This window comes from Macrobrachium nipponense, chromosome 31 (genome assembly GCF_015104395.2).
Source record: "Macrobrachium nipponense isolate FS-2020 chromosome 31, ASM1510439v2, whole genome shotgun sequence".
NCBI classification, from domain to species: domain Eukaryota; kingdom Metazoa; phylum Arthropoda; class Malacostraca; order Decapoda; family Palaemonidae; genus Macrobrachium; species Macrobrachium nipponense.
In genome coordinates, this window is record NC_061093.1 from 65,661,809 (window position 1) to 65,678,463 (window position 16,655).

At 37.3% G+C, this 16,655-nt stretch overlaps 2 non-coding genes across 2 annotated transcripts; one reads left to right on the forward strand and one right to left on the reverse strand.

Moving 5' to 3' along the window:
* Window positions 1-13,999: 13,999 nt before the first annotated feature.
* Window positions 14,000-14,072, forward strand: Trnar-acg (transfer RNA arginine (anticodon ACG)). The gene has a single exon. It is a non-coding gene; the product is annotated as a tRNA-Arg (tRNA).
* Window positions 14,073-15,247: 1,175 nt separating this feature from the next.
* Window positions 15,248-15,320, reverse strand: Trnar-acg (transfer RNA arginine (anticodon ACG)). The gene has a single exon. It is a non-coding gene; the product is annotated as a tRNA-Arg (tRNA).
* Between the last annotated feature and the right edge of the window lie 1,335 nt (window positions 15,321-16,655).

Below are 16,655 nucleotides of genomic sequence, written 5' to 3' on the forward strand. Positions count from 1 at the left end.
AAACACGTGCAGAATTGAAAAAATTTTTCCACTTTTATACTATAGTACATTCACATCAACCGTGCATCCGATGTATAAGCCAGTCCCTTACAACGCTCCTGATTGGCTGTTGATAAGCCAGTCACAGGGCTGGAAACTCTCAGTCTCTCGAGAGTGTTCACTTAGGCAAGATGTATGTTCCTCCTCTCCTGAGGAGCATATATCCTACACATGTGAACTCTCGAGAGAGACTGAGAGTTTCCAGCCCTATGATTGGCTTATCAACAGCCAATCAGGAGCGTCGTAAGAGACTGGCCTAGACGTCAAATGCACGGTTGATGTGGCTCTAGTATAGTACGAAATGTTCATTGTCCTCGTCAGAGAAGAATATTTCATTTATGAATTCTTCTCTGCTTTGTGTTGCACATAACTAACTTTACATCTGCTTTTAGTTCTCTACAAGAGAAAACTGTTGAGGTGGCTATTTTTCTGTCCGTCCTCACATCTTTGGATAAAATGAGGCTAGAATCCTGCAAATTAGTAAGCTGGTCATCCACCCTCCAATCATCAAACGTACCAAATCACAGCCCTCTAGCCCCAGTAGTTTTTATTTTATTCAAGTTTGAAGTTAGCCAGGCTCGTCCGTCTGACACCGCTACAGGTGCCAACAACAACACCACCACATGCCACTATCGGGCAGTGGCCGAAAGTTTCATAGGCTGTGGCGGAGAGTTTCATACAGCATTATACGTATAATAACATATACATACATATATATATATATATATATATATATATATATATATATATATATGTATATGTATATATTATGTGTGTGTGTGTGTGTGTGTGAGTGTGTGTGTATGTGTATAAATATATATATATATATATATATATATATATATATATATAATATATATATATATATATATATATATATCATATATCATATATGTTATATATACATATATATATATATATATATATATATAATATATATATATATATATATATATATCTTCAATAGATGAAACCTATTCTTACGGAACAATTGAAATAATAACAGGAGAGATTCCACTTCTCCATAAAGGAAAAATAAAATGATAAGTAGATGAAAAGTATCAAAATGCGAAAGGAGAAAGCTATTAGGGTAGTAATGCATTGCATTTTCGTCTGAACTTCTGAAGAAGCTACAATTGCAGGAAATCCTCTTCAGGGAGGCTGTTCCTCCACAGTACCGCGGTAGGAGGAATGAAGGACCTCTGTATGTATGTATTATGTATGTATGTATAGCCAATGTTACAAGAGCACTAACGAGGTATGTCTACCAAGGCAAAGGTAAGAGAAAAATATGAGCTTAAACTGAGTGGGAAACAACGAGTGACCCGCTGCGAGGAGGGAGCCCCATTCACGCAGCTCTCTTGAAGTCATGAAGTATTGATTAAACTCTCTCTCTCTCTCTCTCTCTCTCTCTCTCTCTCTCTCTCTTTGAGCGACGCGTACATCATGCAAATACGCAGGAAGACGATCGGCAGCGAGGTACGATCCATTGTCTAATCACTATTATTGTTGTTGTTGTCTATGTTATATCTACAATAACGAAAATCCGAGTGGATCTTTCCTGTCTGTCCGCCCCGAGTAGGGTAGGGGAGACATGACACATCCACCCTCCTCCTGCGAGCCTGTCCGTCCCGGGGTTTGGGGGGGTCCTGGGTAGGTAGGGGATCAGGGGGTTGGTAGCGCGCCATCAAGCTCATTTACAAATCGTTTTGAGATGTTCGTGTCGTTGAATCCTCTCGAGAGAAATGATGAAATGCAACGTCCAAGGAAGATCATTCCATTCGTCAATATCTGCAACAAATCACAGGCTATTTGCAACATTTCCAAGTGAACTTTCCTCGAATGAATCGAAACGATTTCGTAAACCTTGAAAGATTTCCTGTAAAGATAACGAGCCATCATCATCACCACCACCACAAACATCGTCAAGGGTCTTTATGCCATTTTATCCTTTCCTGCCTCAAACGCCGTCCGTCAGAATTCCATCTCGTTCTAGTCTTCATCAAAGACTTTCTACACGATTTTCTGGACCCCTCAGTTGTTAGATGCCCTGCTACATCCAAATCTACTTTTTTTTTAAACAGATAATCATCCCTCTCAAAATGTCAAAACCATCAAATACATAACCATCACTCTCAAACTGTCCAAACCATCTTGTCGTACGAGTTTTTTTTTTTTTTTTTTTTAACAGTATCTGAACCAAAATATCGACATCATCTCAGTACTCGTTATATGATCTTCCCTTGGCACCCTGGTCATGAATATCAGCATGCAGTTGCCACTGCCTGTGTGAATGTGTATGTGTGTTTTTTTTTTCTAGGTGGGATGGTGGCCTGGAAGTATACAGACCCTATCATGGAACATTGACAAGAGATGTAACGGTCTTTCTCCATTTTTTTTATCAAGGACTTAATTACTCGGCTACTGCTGCCCTCTTAATACATTCTTCACAGTACGTAGTGTCTTCAAGGTCAGAGAGATGTTCTACCCAATAAAAACTGCATTCCTACCCCAGCAAGGTTCTCCACTTCATACCTTTTTTCCCATTTCAGGAATGGAGAATCTTTTCCTTTCCTGAACATCTCCCTGAAGAGTTCTTCTGTCTGATTCCTTTCCTGTCATCATAAGCTTTGTGCTGCTCCGTTCCATTTCCCCACCTTGAACACATTTCTACAACTTTTTCCTTCGATTCTGCCGCTGACACGAGCAACACCCGAGGGGCGTCCCACTTACACTCCTTTGGAGCTCCTACATTCCCCATGATACCATGCACAGAGTGTCAGGGATGACCCTTGATGGGCACGAACTTATATATGTCAAATCCTTCTGAAGCAGCTACTAATAATTGGGTAACGTTTTACCCCACAGGGGCTCGTCCAGGATTCACCAATTACCTTATGAGCGCAATCCAGACACACCGTTCGTTTCGGGTAAACAGTTTAAGATATTTGTCTATCTATCTATCTATCTATGAATCCATTTATACCTATATATATATATATATATATATATATATATAATATATATATGCACTAGTTGATTCACTTAATGTAGAGTCTTGGATGAGCCCTATGCTTACGAGACGTTTGTTTGGCGGCCGCTGATTGGATGGCACCAGGAGGTATAGGCAGCTCCCAGCCAATCAGCGGCCGCCAAACAAACGTCTCCTAGGCATAGGGCTCACCCAAGAATCTACCTTAAGTGAGCCAGTTATAGTTATTAGCATATATCCGCTACTGGTAAGGACTGAACTGCTAACACCATGCAACCTTTATACAAGAGCTGCTCTATCTGAAAACGTGAAGACAGAAATACATGCACGTAAACATTCCACTTCTGAGAACACATCAGCATCCCACATCTAGCAGAGCTTTGGCTGAAAGCTCAGCTTTTGCCAGTCTAATTTTGGAGGATTAAATTTCATTAGAGAGCATAGGAAGAATTGCCTTTTAACTTCAAAACATTATTAATACGAGAGAACAATGGGAGTTCGTCCGTGACTCAGCAGTCAACGGATCGTGGTACCAGTGAATGATGTCTTGGTTCGTTTTAGAGTCAACCTCTGATGGAGAATATGCATACATATATAGATGCATAAATACAGACATACATATCATGCGTATTATATATGCGTGTGTGTGTGTGTTCTACGTTAAGAGCCTCCAGGGAAGATCAAAACGGTAGTCACTGCAATATTCACACTTATAAGATGAATCGTGGATGAAAGCCCGGTCATGAAATCTGTCACAACACACATTAGCTTCTCACACTTCCTGGACATTAAGAACTTATTCCCTTGTTGTATATTCCACTGTTGCAAACCTCTTCGAAAGGCTGTTAACTATTCTCTTACGTACCTCTGCATTCTTCGTCATTCCAAATGAGTTAGTAATTGCGAGTCACTGACGCCCACCATTTCGAATCTAGTTACACTACTTATGATACTCCTCCAGCACTTCATCTCAAAAGCCTCAACTCCTCTTCTGTATTCTCATGGAACACCATCGCTTCACCTTTATAAAGAAGTGACGTGACAGGTCGTTCGTGCGTTTCAACCCTGGCTTTCATGGTCGTAGAAAATCTCTTCCAAATGTAACCCTCCTGCTTTTGCATTTGAAATCAACTGCTACCGGTGCAGTAATAATAAATAGAAGTTGCCATAGGGAATGAGAGTGGTTATGGATTCTAATGGACCGTATCCAGAGGGAATGGAGTGCTTAATGATTCCCCAGGGTGGAAGAAATACTCTCTAAAATCTAATGATACAAGTTAAAATGTCTTAGACCTATAGGTTAGGTTAGAAGCTAGTTAGTTCTCACTGTTGTAAAGATTTATTTTATATATATTCTAGCCACTGGCAACTTCTGGCATCTTTTGGCAACTTTTCTAGCAATCATTGGCAACTTTTAGTCTTGGAAATCTGGCAACCCTGAACGGCAGTATCATGTCATATCATGTCATTTGCTGGCTACTGCCATCATGGTAACAAGGTGTTTGTAGTCTGGACATTGCTTTCCCAGGAAGTACTTGATACTAGGAAAGTTCCCGAAGGAGAGGAGCTCCTACTGAAGGGTTCCGGACCTCAGGAAAGGGGGATACTTCCCTAATTGGATGACTTTTTACTCCTGAGGCCAAGGGCAACCAAATTATTCATGATACTATCACTGCAAAAGTGTCGGGAGCAAATTTTATATATATATATATATATATATATATATATATATATATATATATATATATATATATATATATAAAAGGAGCCATAAAAACGCCACAATATACAAAGTAAGTATACTATATTTCAGAGACTGCTGTCTCTCTCTGAAGTATAGTAATTCATTTCTATATTTTGGCGTTTTTATGGGCTCCTTTTATTAGATGGAATTCTGTTGTAACCGAACATATTTACCATTTTTACCAGTCATATACATATATATATATATATATATATATATATATATATATATATATATTCATACATACATATATATATGTATACACTCCCTGTTCCACCATCAAACACGTAACACGTGTCATGGTATCACGTGGCATGGTAATACGTGCCCTGTCGCAACCTTCGAATGCTTCTGCCCCTCCACAGCTAAAGTCTATGATGATGAATCGCCCTGAATCAACCGTAATGAATCACGGCGCAATCAACCTTATTCTTGAACTCGTTCGCACAATATTCAAAGCCAGTGGGCCGAGGCTAAAGTGTTGGAAGGGTTCCCTCTATTTAAAATCTTTTCATCAGAGACGACCCGTTCACATCTGGAGTCCAATTTTCTTCCAAGGTTATTTTTGACGATGCCCTTCCCTCCAGCCTCCCGACTCTTGTCTTGTCCTCTCCCTCTCTCTTCCTTTTTCCTCCCACTTCCTCGAGTCCTCCTTCATCCTGATCGTTAAGTCCTCTTTATGTCTATTTTCCTTTCGCTTTGGGACAGCGCTTCTACAAATGATGACGATCACGGCGAGTGTTACGCATATCCATACTTTAAGTTCTTTGATTAAATTCCTCACACAGAAAACTAACACACAATTAGCTTCTTCACACAACTTTCTAAAGAGGTCATTCTTACCAAGTTCAGCAGTCATCACTTGCACAATCATTCTTAAACCTATATCAGCCCTTTCTACTCTTGCATTATTCAACCTTTGCTTTTCGTCACACTTTTCGTACACCTTCCAAATTCAGCCTCGCATTTCGTCCACCTTCCAAATTCAGCCTCGCTTTTCGTCCACCTTCCAAATTCAGCCTCGCTTTTCATCCACCCTCCAGATTCAGCCTCGCTTTTCGTTCACCTTCCAGATTCAGCCTCGTTTTCTGTCCACACCTTTCATCCACCTTCCAGATTCACCCTCGCTTTTCATCCACCTTCCAGATTCAGCCTCGCTTTTCGTCCGCATTTTTCGTCCACCTTCCGAATTTCGCCTCGCTTTTCATCCACCTTCCGAATTCGACAAGTCTTCAAAAAAAAAACTCCTCCATCGACCCAGGACTGCCTCCACATCAGTCTACGTTTCCATTCGTACCTTTTAGTCAGAGATCCATTTCCTAGTTAACCTTTCTCTCTGAATTTACTTCCTTGTACAGGAGCTTGTCATTCTCCCCAAAAGCACTTGTTCATAATATAGATTATTTCCTTGTTTTATCCTCTTGCTATTGGCTGCCTAATCCATCAGAAAAGACTTCCTCCCCAACACAAACAGAAGCCATTCCATGTCAACAGTTCCCTGCAGACCAGGAACCTAATAATTGTTGTCTTTTGAAAAAGGCAAAATGCAAACCCAAACTTTCTGTGATGTTTTAACCCGACAAAGCAATTTGTCGAATTTTATTTTTTTTTCAGCAAAGGAAATATAATACTTCATCTGTGGGGTATCTGATCTCTGAATCAGGTAAAAGAATTATTATTTAATGGTATTTTTTATTAGGCTCTCCTCTTATCTCTCTTGCGGTCTAAGATTAGCGTCTTTGGAAGTCATAATGCAACTGATAACGATGATGTTTTTCGGCGGTCAGGATATTGCTGTTTTAGTTAAAAAGAACACTGATTTGCTGAGCAAGCTTTCTCATAATCGAATGCTAAGTTATATATAAAAAAGTAAAAAAAAAATATTTCCAATTATATTGCATTTTTCTCCCCACTCTCTCCTTCATCCCCTCAATGATAAAAAGCACATGTCTCCTAGAATTGGCACTGACGCACACGGAAGAATGCAAAGACATCATTAACTTCCTGAAACTCTTTGCCCATTCTGCTATAGAATGGAAATAAACAAACCCTGAAAACGAGGGAATCTCCAATGTTACTGAATTATTCCCTGCATTTTCTCAAACACCCCTCCCTTAACTTGAATCCCCGCCCTTCCCCAAACGCCTGCCATCGGAAAAAAAATGATGGAATCAAAGCTCACACCTCAATAATCACTGGAACAGTTCTCTCAACATTATCTCCTCCTGGAGGTCGTACTGTATCAGCCGCAAAGAACATAATATCAGAAATTGGAAATCGATGTCCGATTGCTATAGGAGATCTTTAACGACCGGTGGCAAATCCAATAGTGAGTCGTTCGGTTTATTTCTATCTTTTGACTCTTGTCATTTTTTTTCTTTCAATGTTTTGTCTTATGTGAAGCGTCGTGGATTTGCTAGCTATGTTTAAGGGTATTTCTTGTGATTGGTGGATCTTTAGAACGATGCAAAGCTTCTGTCTTCTGCTATTCTGAATTGTTTTTTCCATCGAGGGTCATAGATTTTTTTTTCTCACCCGTTCAAGATCCTATTTATTTTAAATTAGATTTGTTTGTGCCTTTCGATTCATAGTCTTATACTGCTGCCTCTCCCAACCCCCCTGCCCCCACCCCGCACCCACACCCCCTTTTTTATTTATTTACATGTCCTCATATGAAATCTCTACATTCTTTCTCCTCATAATTCTTTATAAAGATTTTTCGTGTCTAATCATGGATCAGCATAGCATGGTTTATCCTTTTTTTTTTTTTTTTTTTTATTTTGGTCTTTTATTCATTCCTTCTTTGCTTTCTTTTTATCTTTAAGGCCCATTGATTAAACTCTGCCTGTTATCAAACTGAGCAAATACTGAAGTCATGGGAAACCACAATATTGGTTGAAAATTCAGCTATTTGGGCTTTTTCTCTAGGTTGCTTTAGAATACGAAACCAGAGTAAACTTTAATAAATGGTTCCATCGAACAATAATACTCATTAAAAAGTTAGTCTCATAGTAGCGTGAGCCTTAAAATGGAGTAACAAATCCACGGTTATGTAACTTTACGTATATTTAAGTTGAAAACTGTAAATTTAAATATACACACAACTTGGTCTCCTCAACAAGCCTGAATGTCTACTACAGTCCCGGAAGGTCTTTCCTGACCAGGTCCTTGAGTGACCTAATGGGGGAGACCTGCAGATGCCACAAACTTCCTGTAGGTGCAACCCTGTCCCCTCAGAGGCAAGACGCGTCAGGTCAGCAACCTGAAATATAATGCTGTTCACAAGGCGACGTTATTGGATGACGTAACATAAAAAAGAAGAAAAAATTAGCAATAAAAGTGGAACACTATCCCTTTGATAATGACTTTTTTTTTTTTTTTTTTTTTTGTGAAGGCCGAAATTAAACATTAATTTTACGTGCTATCCTCCTCGCGGGTCTTTCACGTTATTAAAAATGAACATTTATTTTTTCATATACAGAGCAGATTATGCGAAGGCTCAAGGGAATGTCTCCGTTCCTCAACTTTCATCTCCGGTCCCATGTTTATTTTTGGAGGACCTCCTGGCGACGCCCACGCAGGCCATCAGGTGAACCCCATTTTACTTTACTAAAATTAACTTTGCTTCAAGTTACTTTACTGAAATTTACTTTGCTTTAAGTTACTTTAATGAAATTTACTTTGCTTAAAGTTACTTTACTGAAATTTACTTTGCTTAAAGTTACTTTAATGAAATTTACTTTGCTTAAAGTTACTCTACTGAAATTTACTTTGCTTAAAGTTACTTTAATGAAATTTACTTTGCTTAAAGTTACTCTACTGAAATTTACTTTGCTTAAAGTTACTTCACTAAAATGATCTTTGCTTAAAGTTACTTTACTGAAATTAATTTGCTTAAAGTTACTTTAGTGATACTTTAATTCTCGAAGAGTTATAATGAACATTCAGACGATAGTGTGTTTACAAGTCTTCTTATATCGCATATGTCCGTAATACAATGGTATTATTATTCTACGCAGATGAACAAATTTAAAAATTACCGTCTTCGCGGAATCGTCAAAATTATGTGACAGTCAGTGTCGAAGGATTTTAGCATCACGTATTCAAATACACATTTTTCCAATCTCTGACGTATTCCAGTCGCATTAATTACATCTAGAAATAGCCCAGAGAGAAACTAGAATTGTTGAAAACAATGGATGCGATGAAAATTAAAATAGTGGAGTATACGAAACTTTCACCTTTCCTCCAAGGCATTCTTAAGCAGCCACCACCTCTTATACTGTTTTTATCTATATATAATCATTGCGGTGGCGGTGTGGGCTAAGGCTTCACTGTGCGTCCTGAATTTGTTGGGTCGATGGTTCGCACCTGTGAGCAGACAAATTTCTTATCGACTAAAAAATTCGCCTTCGGTTAACATATATGAAAATATATTAATTCCGAGGTGGCGCGAATTAGATATTAAAGGACATTTGGAGCTCGATGTGTGATATATATATATATATATATATATATATATATTATATATATATATATATATATATATATATATATATATATATATATATATATATATATACAAAATGTTGGGTTGTAGAATTTCATCCTCTGCATGAAATATAAAGCACTTACATTATATTTCAATAAAAAAAATGTGATAGGATTTCTTATATATCCGAAGCTGAATATAAAAAAATCTTGATCATATTCAATCGATCTGAAAAAAAAATCGTAATTTTACAGATATGTTACGCAATTCAGTCGAGGTTATTTTTTGACGCGGCTCCGATTTCACATTTCATTTGTTATGTATCGAGCCTTTATTGAATCACTTCAGTTCCAGAAAAAAAACTGTTATACAATTATCTTGAATAAGGCAAAAGCATCTTCCCACGAGGGAGGGTCTCCGACCTCCAGTCTGTGTTCAGAGATGTCACACTGATGTCAGACCAGAGTTTTTCCTTTCCGTTATTCTTGAGACACAAGATTCTTATTTATTCCATACACACACACAAAAAAACTTCTTTCACTGCTAAAACTATGAATCCTTCAACGAAATTCTGGCCAAAGCGTCATGTTTCAACCTATGAAACTTTTATTTGTTCCACAATACAATTCTAAACCATCATTCTTGCGCGACCAGGTCGGCCATGGGCCAGGCTAGGAAGGGATGATTGATGAATCACCCCGAATCGCCGCATAAAGTGAGGATTGGCCCATGACTTACAGGTTGTAAACCAAAGAGCAGTTCAGTATTTAGTACTATTGTAAGTATACATAGGTTACTTGAGGGCACATTACTTTTCATTCATTGAATGTCTAAGTATTCTGAGTAGTCTTCTTTATAGTGCACGTCAAGATATTGTTTAAAAACAATGTAAATAGAGTTCTTATAGAGTTCTTACCCTCGTTTTCGATAGAAAAATTCACTTTCACTCGTGACATGACAGGCTCTTTACAAAAGAACTGACACTGATTAGTAATGAGGTTACTGATAGACTACCTTTAAAATGAATGCAAAGCTGACAATAATTAACGCAAAGACGAGGGATGGTCAAGCGTTCTGTTGCATTAACGAGTGAGTATAGTAGGACCTGCTTGCTATGAGCCCGTGTAATGTTATTGTCTGCGCGACCTGTCTTGGTGGATGCTACGTACCACAAAACTCTACTGACTTTAGGGCCACTCATCACGGTCTTATAATCGAACACCGAAACCAGGATGCGTCAACCATATGTCCTCCGGGATATGATAAACAATCCTACACTGAGAGAGGTAAAGAGATCAAAATTCTTTTCAAATAATTCCTTTCAGTCACTTCATTAATTGCTAGCGGGATTTTTCTCTCTTTTCCAGTCGAAAAAAAATCATTCCAGCTGATTTATGATGTGTGGGATTCGCTGTTGCAGAATGCATTCGAAATGAGACTTGCAAACTTTTTTTAACCTTTTTATTTTTCTTCTTAAAATTAATTTTATTTTTCAAATTCCGCTTTGACATTTGCTTTATCTATCAAGTTTTACTTCTTTTATATCCAAGGTTTAATTGGGAATATTACGTTAAATGTAGATGAAATGCAATTAAATTGCCTTGAAACTTTTGCAAAATTTTAAAAGGACTTATTGTAGTCACAAGCGTCTCTCTGTTCGCTCATTTCAGGGAGGATAGTATGTCCTTAAGATATCTTTAAAGGGGAAAAAATTAATCATTTGATTTAATCTAAAAAAAATTTGGAAGATTTAAGCAGAGGTCCCAAGAAAATTTGATTAGAATTTGAAATGACTCTGGATCTGGAAGTAAACCAATGATGGATCTTCTTTCTGGAGGTTAGAAGTATATTATACCGTCGATAAGTGCCTTCGTGTTTACATTATATTCCACTTGTTTTAGCTCTCATTTTTTTTGTACTTGTACTTTGATCAGACTTCGAGGTTGATTCGGACTTTCCTTCTTTTTGAAAGCGTGCTGCTTCTGAGTTCCCCCATTATTTGTTTCCTCTGCCATCTTCGCAGAATGCTTCTCCCCCCCCCCCGTTTTCCACATCAAACACCCCCCCCCTCCTCAAAAAAAAGAAAACCGCCCGCCTTTAACTTACGATTAAGCGTAAATGATGACGCACTCCGCCCGGGGCTAAAAATTGCCAGAAACAACGACACCGAGCCGGAATTCATGGCGGAAGTTCGAGCGAAATAAGAACGATAAAGAAAGACAGAAGGAAGAATAAACAGGAATAAATAAGAATTCTCTTAACAAGTCCCGCGCGTCTTTGAGGATAGATCTTCAAACATCTGTCGGTAAATTTCAGAAACTTCGGCCTAACTTTTCTCTGAACCTATATCTCCCGAAGCCTCTGAGCGGTTTCGGGGAAGTTTTCTTCGGAGGGGAACGTTCTTTTTTTTTATTATCGTCACTCTCGGATGAAAGAAGCGGCGCTATTCCACTATACTGCTCTGATCTTATAAAAAGGAATCGTGTGCAGCAGCACCATTCTGTTTTATCCTTCCGGAATGAAAGAAACGGTCGTATTCTACTGTTCGAATGAATCATACTGCAGCCTCAATTCTGTAACTTTCTTTCTATACGAAGGAAACGGTGCCAGTCCGAATCAAGCTGTAGTAGATTCACATCAACCGTGCATTTGATGTCTAGGTCAAGTCCCCAACAGCGCTCCTGATTGGCTGTTGATAAGCCAATCACAGGGCTGGAAACTCTCTCAGTCTCTCTCGAGAGAGAGTTCACATAGGCAGGATGTTTGTTCCACCTCTCCTGGAAGACGTATCCCTCTCGAGAGACTGAGAGATTCCAGCCCTGTGATTGGCTTATCAACAGCCAAGCGGGAGCGTCGTGAGGGACTGGCCTAGACGTCAAATGCACGGTTGATTTGAATCTTCTGTAGTATGAGTGAACGTTGTTACTTTTATTCGTCCATAATGATCTTGAATTCTTAAAGAAACAACCACGAGACCTTAAACTTGTTGTTGTTTTTGATAGAGCTGGCCTTTTGCCGGCACGGGCTCTTGTTCATAAAACAGCCCGTAAAGGCAAACTTACAAAGATGAAGAAGATACGGGTAGAGAAAAGTGTCTGCGCTAAATAATAATTGTTATAAATTGATTAATATTCTTTGGGTTCTAAGGAAAATTTGTCCATCTAAGGAATAAATAGCACTCTGTCTACACTGTCATATCTGTTTTTAAAATGACGTTAAACGTTCATGGAAAGGAAGATGGTAAATTCTACAAATTCACTTCGGGTTCAGAAATGGGAAATTTTAGCAGTAGCCACCCTATAGTAGCCTCAGCAATCTACTTAGTAACTATGCAAGGAAAACAGACGTAAAGAATATGCCAGGTTTCTTCGGCGCAATCGAGTTTTTTGTACAGCGTATAATGCTGTATGAAACTCTCAGCCGCGGACCATGGAACGTTCAGCCACGGGACTGCGGTGGTTTGTGGTGTTGGCACCTCTATAAAATAAAAACTACTGAGGCTAGAGGAATGCAATTTGGTATGCTTGATGATTGGAGGGTGGATGATCAACGTACCAATTTGCAGCTCTCTAGCCTCAGCAGTTTTTAAGATAAAAAAAAACCATCTCATTAGTTTTCTTTTACAGAAAACAAAAACAAAACATATAATAAAATAAAATAAAAAAAGGAAACTGGAAGACCGGAAGAGGCAGAGACTAGCTACCCACTAAAGGTTTGGTGGTGGGGCGGGGTTGTTGGGGGCCGGGGGGCGGGGGGCGGGGGGGGCGGGGGAAAAGATTAGGATAACTTTTAAGTATTCATTCCAAGTTAATCGCTCGGAAAGGATTTATCATTACTTTTTCGAAATCTCTCTCTTCTCTCTCTCTCTCTCTCTCTCGTCTCTCTCTTCTCTCTCTCTCTCCTCTCTCTCTCCGTAGTTTTTCCCGACATCAGGCGATAAAACTTTGGAAATGTAAAATCTACGGATGATAAAATCTTTCAGGTACTACAATTTTTTTTATTTTATTTTTTTTTATTTTTTTTATTTTCGTGAGCTTGATCCAGCAGCCATCCGTGCTATAGTCGTTACTACAGATCTTTTTGAAGTTTGAATTTAATAAATTAATAAATAAATTAAAAACACTTATAATTAACATAATAATTTTAACTAATAAATATTTGATAATAATAATAATAATATAATTAATAAATAAATAATAATAATAATAGATAATAATCAATGAATAATAACTCAAGAATAATAAATAATAATAATAATCAATAATAACTTAATCAAATAATAATAATAATAATAATAATAATAGAATGAATGAACGTATTTTACAGAGAGGAATTCTAATATTACAAATATTAGCACAGCGGTTAAAGAAACAAAATCCAGAATAGAAATATGTTACGGAGAAGGCAATAAATAAAACTAGATGCTACATAGAAAAGATCGCAAACAAATGTGCTGCAGAGTAGGCGATAAACAGAGAAAGAATAAATACAAAAAACAGAATTATAGATATAATAAAAATATATAATCAAGGAATTGGAATAAAACAGAAATTCTGTCTCGTAAGAAACAATAAATAAAATAGCACGGATATAAAACTGTAATCAAACGAAAGATAAATGTCGTAGTAAAAGAAGGAAATTAAACCGATCTACCCTACCAATAAACTATTCTGTATAGAGCATATACCCTCTTGAGCTGGTCAGGTATGAAAAATAATCTCACTCGATCAACGGCCTTGTGGCGCAACGGATAACGCGTCTGACTACGGATCAGAAGATTCCAGGTTCGAATCCTGGCAAGGTCGCGTCTCCACGTTTTCGAAATTTTATTTTCACTTTCTTAATAAAGAAAATATTGCCACATTACTATTGAGCGCCAAGAAACCGACTTGTCACGTTATTTTCATAGGTCAGTTCCGTTCAATTTTTTTTTATTACAAGTAAAACCTTTAGTTATTTTTTGAAATTTTCGAAATTTTTATTTTTCCTTCCAAAAAAGAAAATATTGCCAAATTATAATTAATTATTATGCAACACATCACATTATATGCGAAAGGTAATTGGGTTAATATCTTTTAATTCGAGGAAAGTCTTTAGTTATGTTTTGTGAACTATACAGACGAACACACACATACATATGTATTACTAAAAGAACCTCATTCAAACTAGATGTTACTGGTACCTGGCAGAGTTATTTATTTAAAAAAAGTTACAAGCTTTCAAGGATAGCTACTTGATAATGGGGACAGTTTGCCCTTGAAAGCTTGTAACTTTTTTAAAATAAATAACTCCGCTGGATGCTATCCAGCTTGAATGTGGTCCGTTTAGTAATTGTACTAATGCACAGAACAGTATATTATATATATATATATATATATATATATATATATATATATATATATATATATATTATATATATATATATATGAATAACTTGATCACAAAGTATATAAAACGTGATGCTATGTATAAATAAAGGTTTTTTGCCACGAAGGAAAAAAATGAAAAAGCGAGATAGCCAAGTACTTTCGGTCCTGTTCGGACCCTTTACTGAGGCAAACTCAGTAAAGGGTCCGAACAGGACCGAAAGTACTTGGCTATCTCGCTTTTTCATTTTTTTCCTTCGTGGCAAAAAGCCTTTATATACTATATATATTAAAATCTATTAAAGCATCACAAAAGGCAATTCCAAGCAGTCGTATTCAGATAACATGCAGAACTATGATCTGTCAGGTTCGTTTCACGAATATTTCAACAGAATTCTTTCCGTGAAATGAGTAAAACAGACTACCATACAAAACTTGTCATGATTCGAATCACAAAAGATACTTCTTGTTTTTCCATACTGACAGATTCAAAAGGCATCTTCTGTCTAGATATATATTATAAATCGACCGTTGGCATCTGTCGAGATTTTTTCAGGAGTACTCCGTAAACATTAATAATTAGCTCGAGTTACATTACGAAAAGCTTTCCTTCGCGACCTTGCCAGGATTCGAACCTGGAATCTTCTGATCCGTAGTCAGACGCGTTATCCGTTGCGCCACAAGGCCGATGTAGGAATAATGCAAAAGTTCTGTGTTAATATCTGATAACTTTAACATTCACATATCGTAGCATTCGTTATCTTTTCCCTTATCAGACATCTTATTTTATCTTTGAATAAAGAAAAAAAAAGATTCTATCATCTCATGACATTCTTTTTTTTTTTTTTTGCCTTATTAAATCATTGATTTCATAGTACTATTTTTATATTTGACCGTTTGACAACATTTACTTTATATATATATATATATATATATATATATCTATATATATATATATTATATATATATATATATATATAGTATATATCATATATAATTAGATATAGTCAAATGGGCAAATATACAAATTGTAGTACCTACAAAAAACGATATCAAAGAAAATGTATATATATATATATATATATATCTATATATATATATAATATCTCTTATCATATATTTCTTATGCTATTACGTCACTTCTTTTATTGTCAGTTCGCTAACTTGATTATGTGAATTATCTCCCCGACACATTTTCTTTATTTTGAAAATTTCCTACCGCAACTTATTTTCTTTTTCATTTGTTATGCCTTGTCACATAATATTTCTTCTGGTCATTATCTCTCATTGTATCTGTTCTGTTTATTATCGTCCCTTTTAACTTCTCTCTACTTTGCTCACTGCCTCCCCCAAATGATTGTAGTTCAACCGAAGATATTTCAAAAGGCTTTATGTTGTGTTGTTTGAATGCGTTAATGTAGGGATTTACAAACGCTTGATATCACAAATTATGTTATGAAAAAGCACAACAATGCAGCCCCCTATAGATAGGAGAATGTAACAAAGAAATGATTGAAGCTTTAGATGTTGACAACGCACGGCAGCACGTTATAGCCTATATGGTCTAGAAAAATCCATAGATTGCATTAACTCGTGTATTACTTACCATGGGAATTCCGAGCTCATTGCTCACGTCCACAATTCTCGGGCTTCGCGGTTCTTCGTATTCCAGAATTTCAGCTGATGGTTCTGCCTCATATTGGAGTTCCTTCCTGACTTCGTAACGAACCACTGGTTCTCCTTGAGTCGAATCCAGGGCCGCGATGTCCAACCGCACATGCCACTTGGAGGCAGAATCTCTGGGTATCCCTTTCCTGGGCATGTTCTCTGCTTGGGGTTCTCTCTCTCTCTCTCTCTCTCTCTTCTCTCTCTCTCTCTCTCTCTCAGACGACAATTCACTGCGCTTCTCTACTTGTCTTCATTCGTTCAGTTTGGTCATTTTGACGCAGTGTTAGAACAATAATTGTATAATTTTATTTTTTGTCGTATTAATACACTAATATACAAAATTTACGCGCCTTT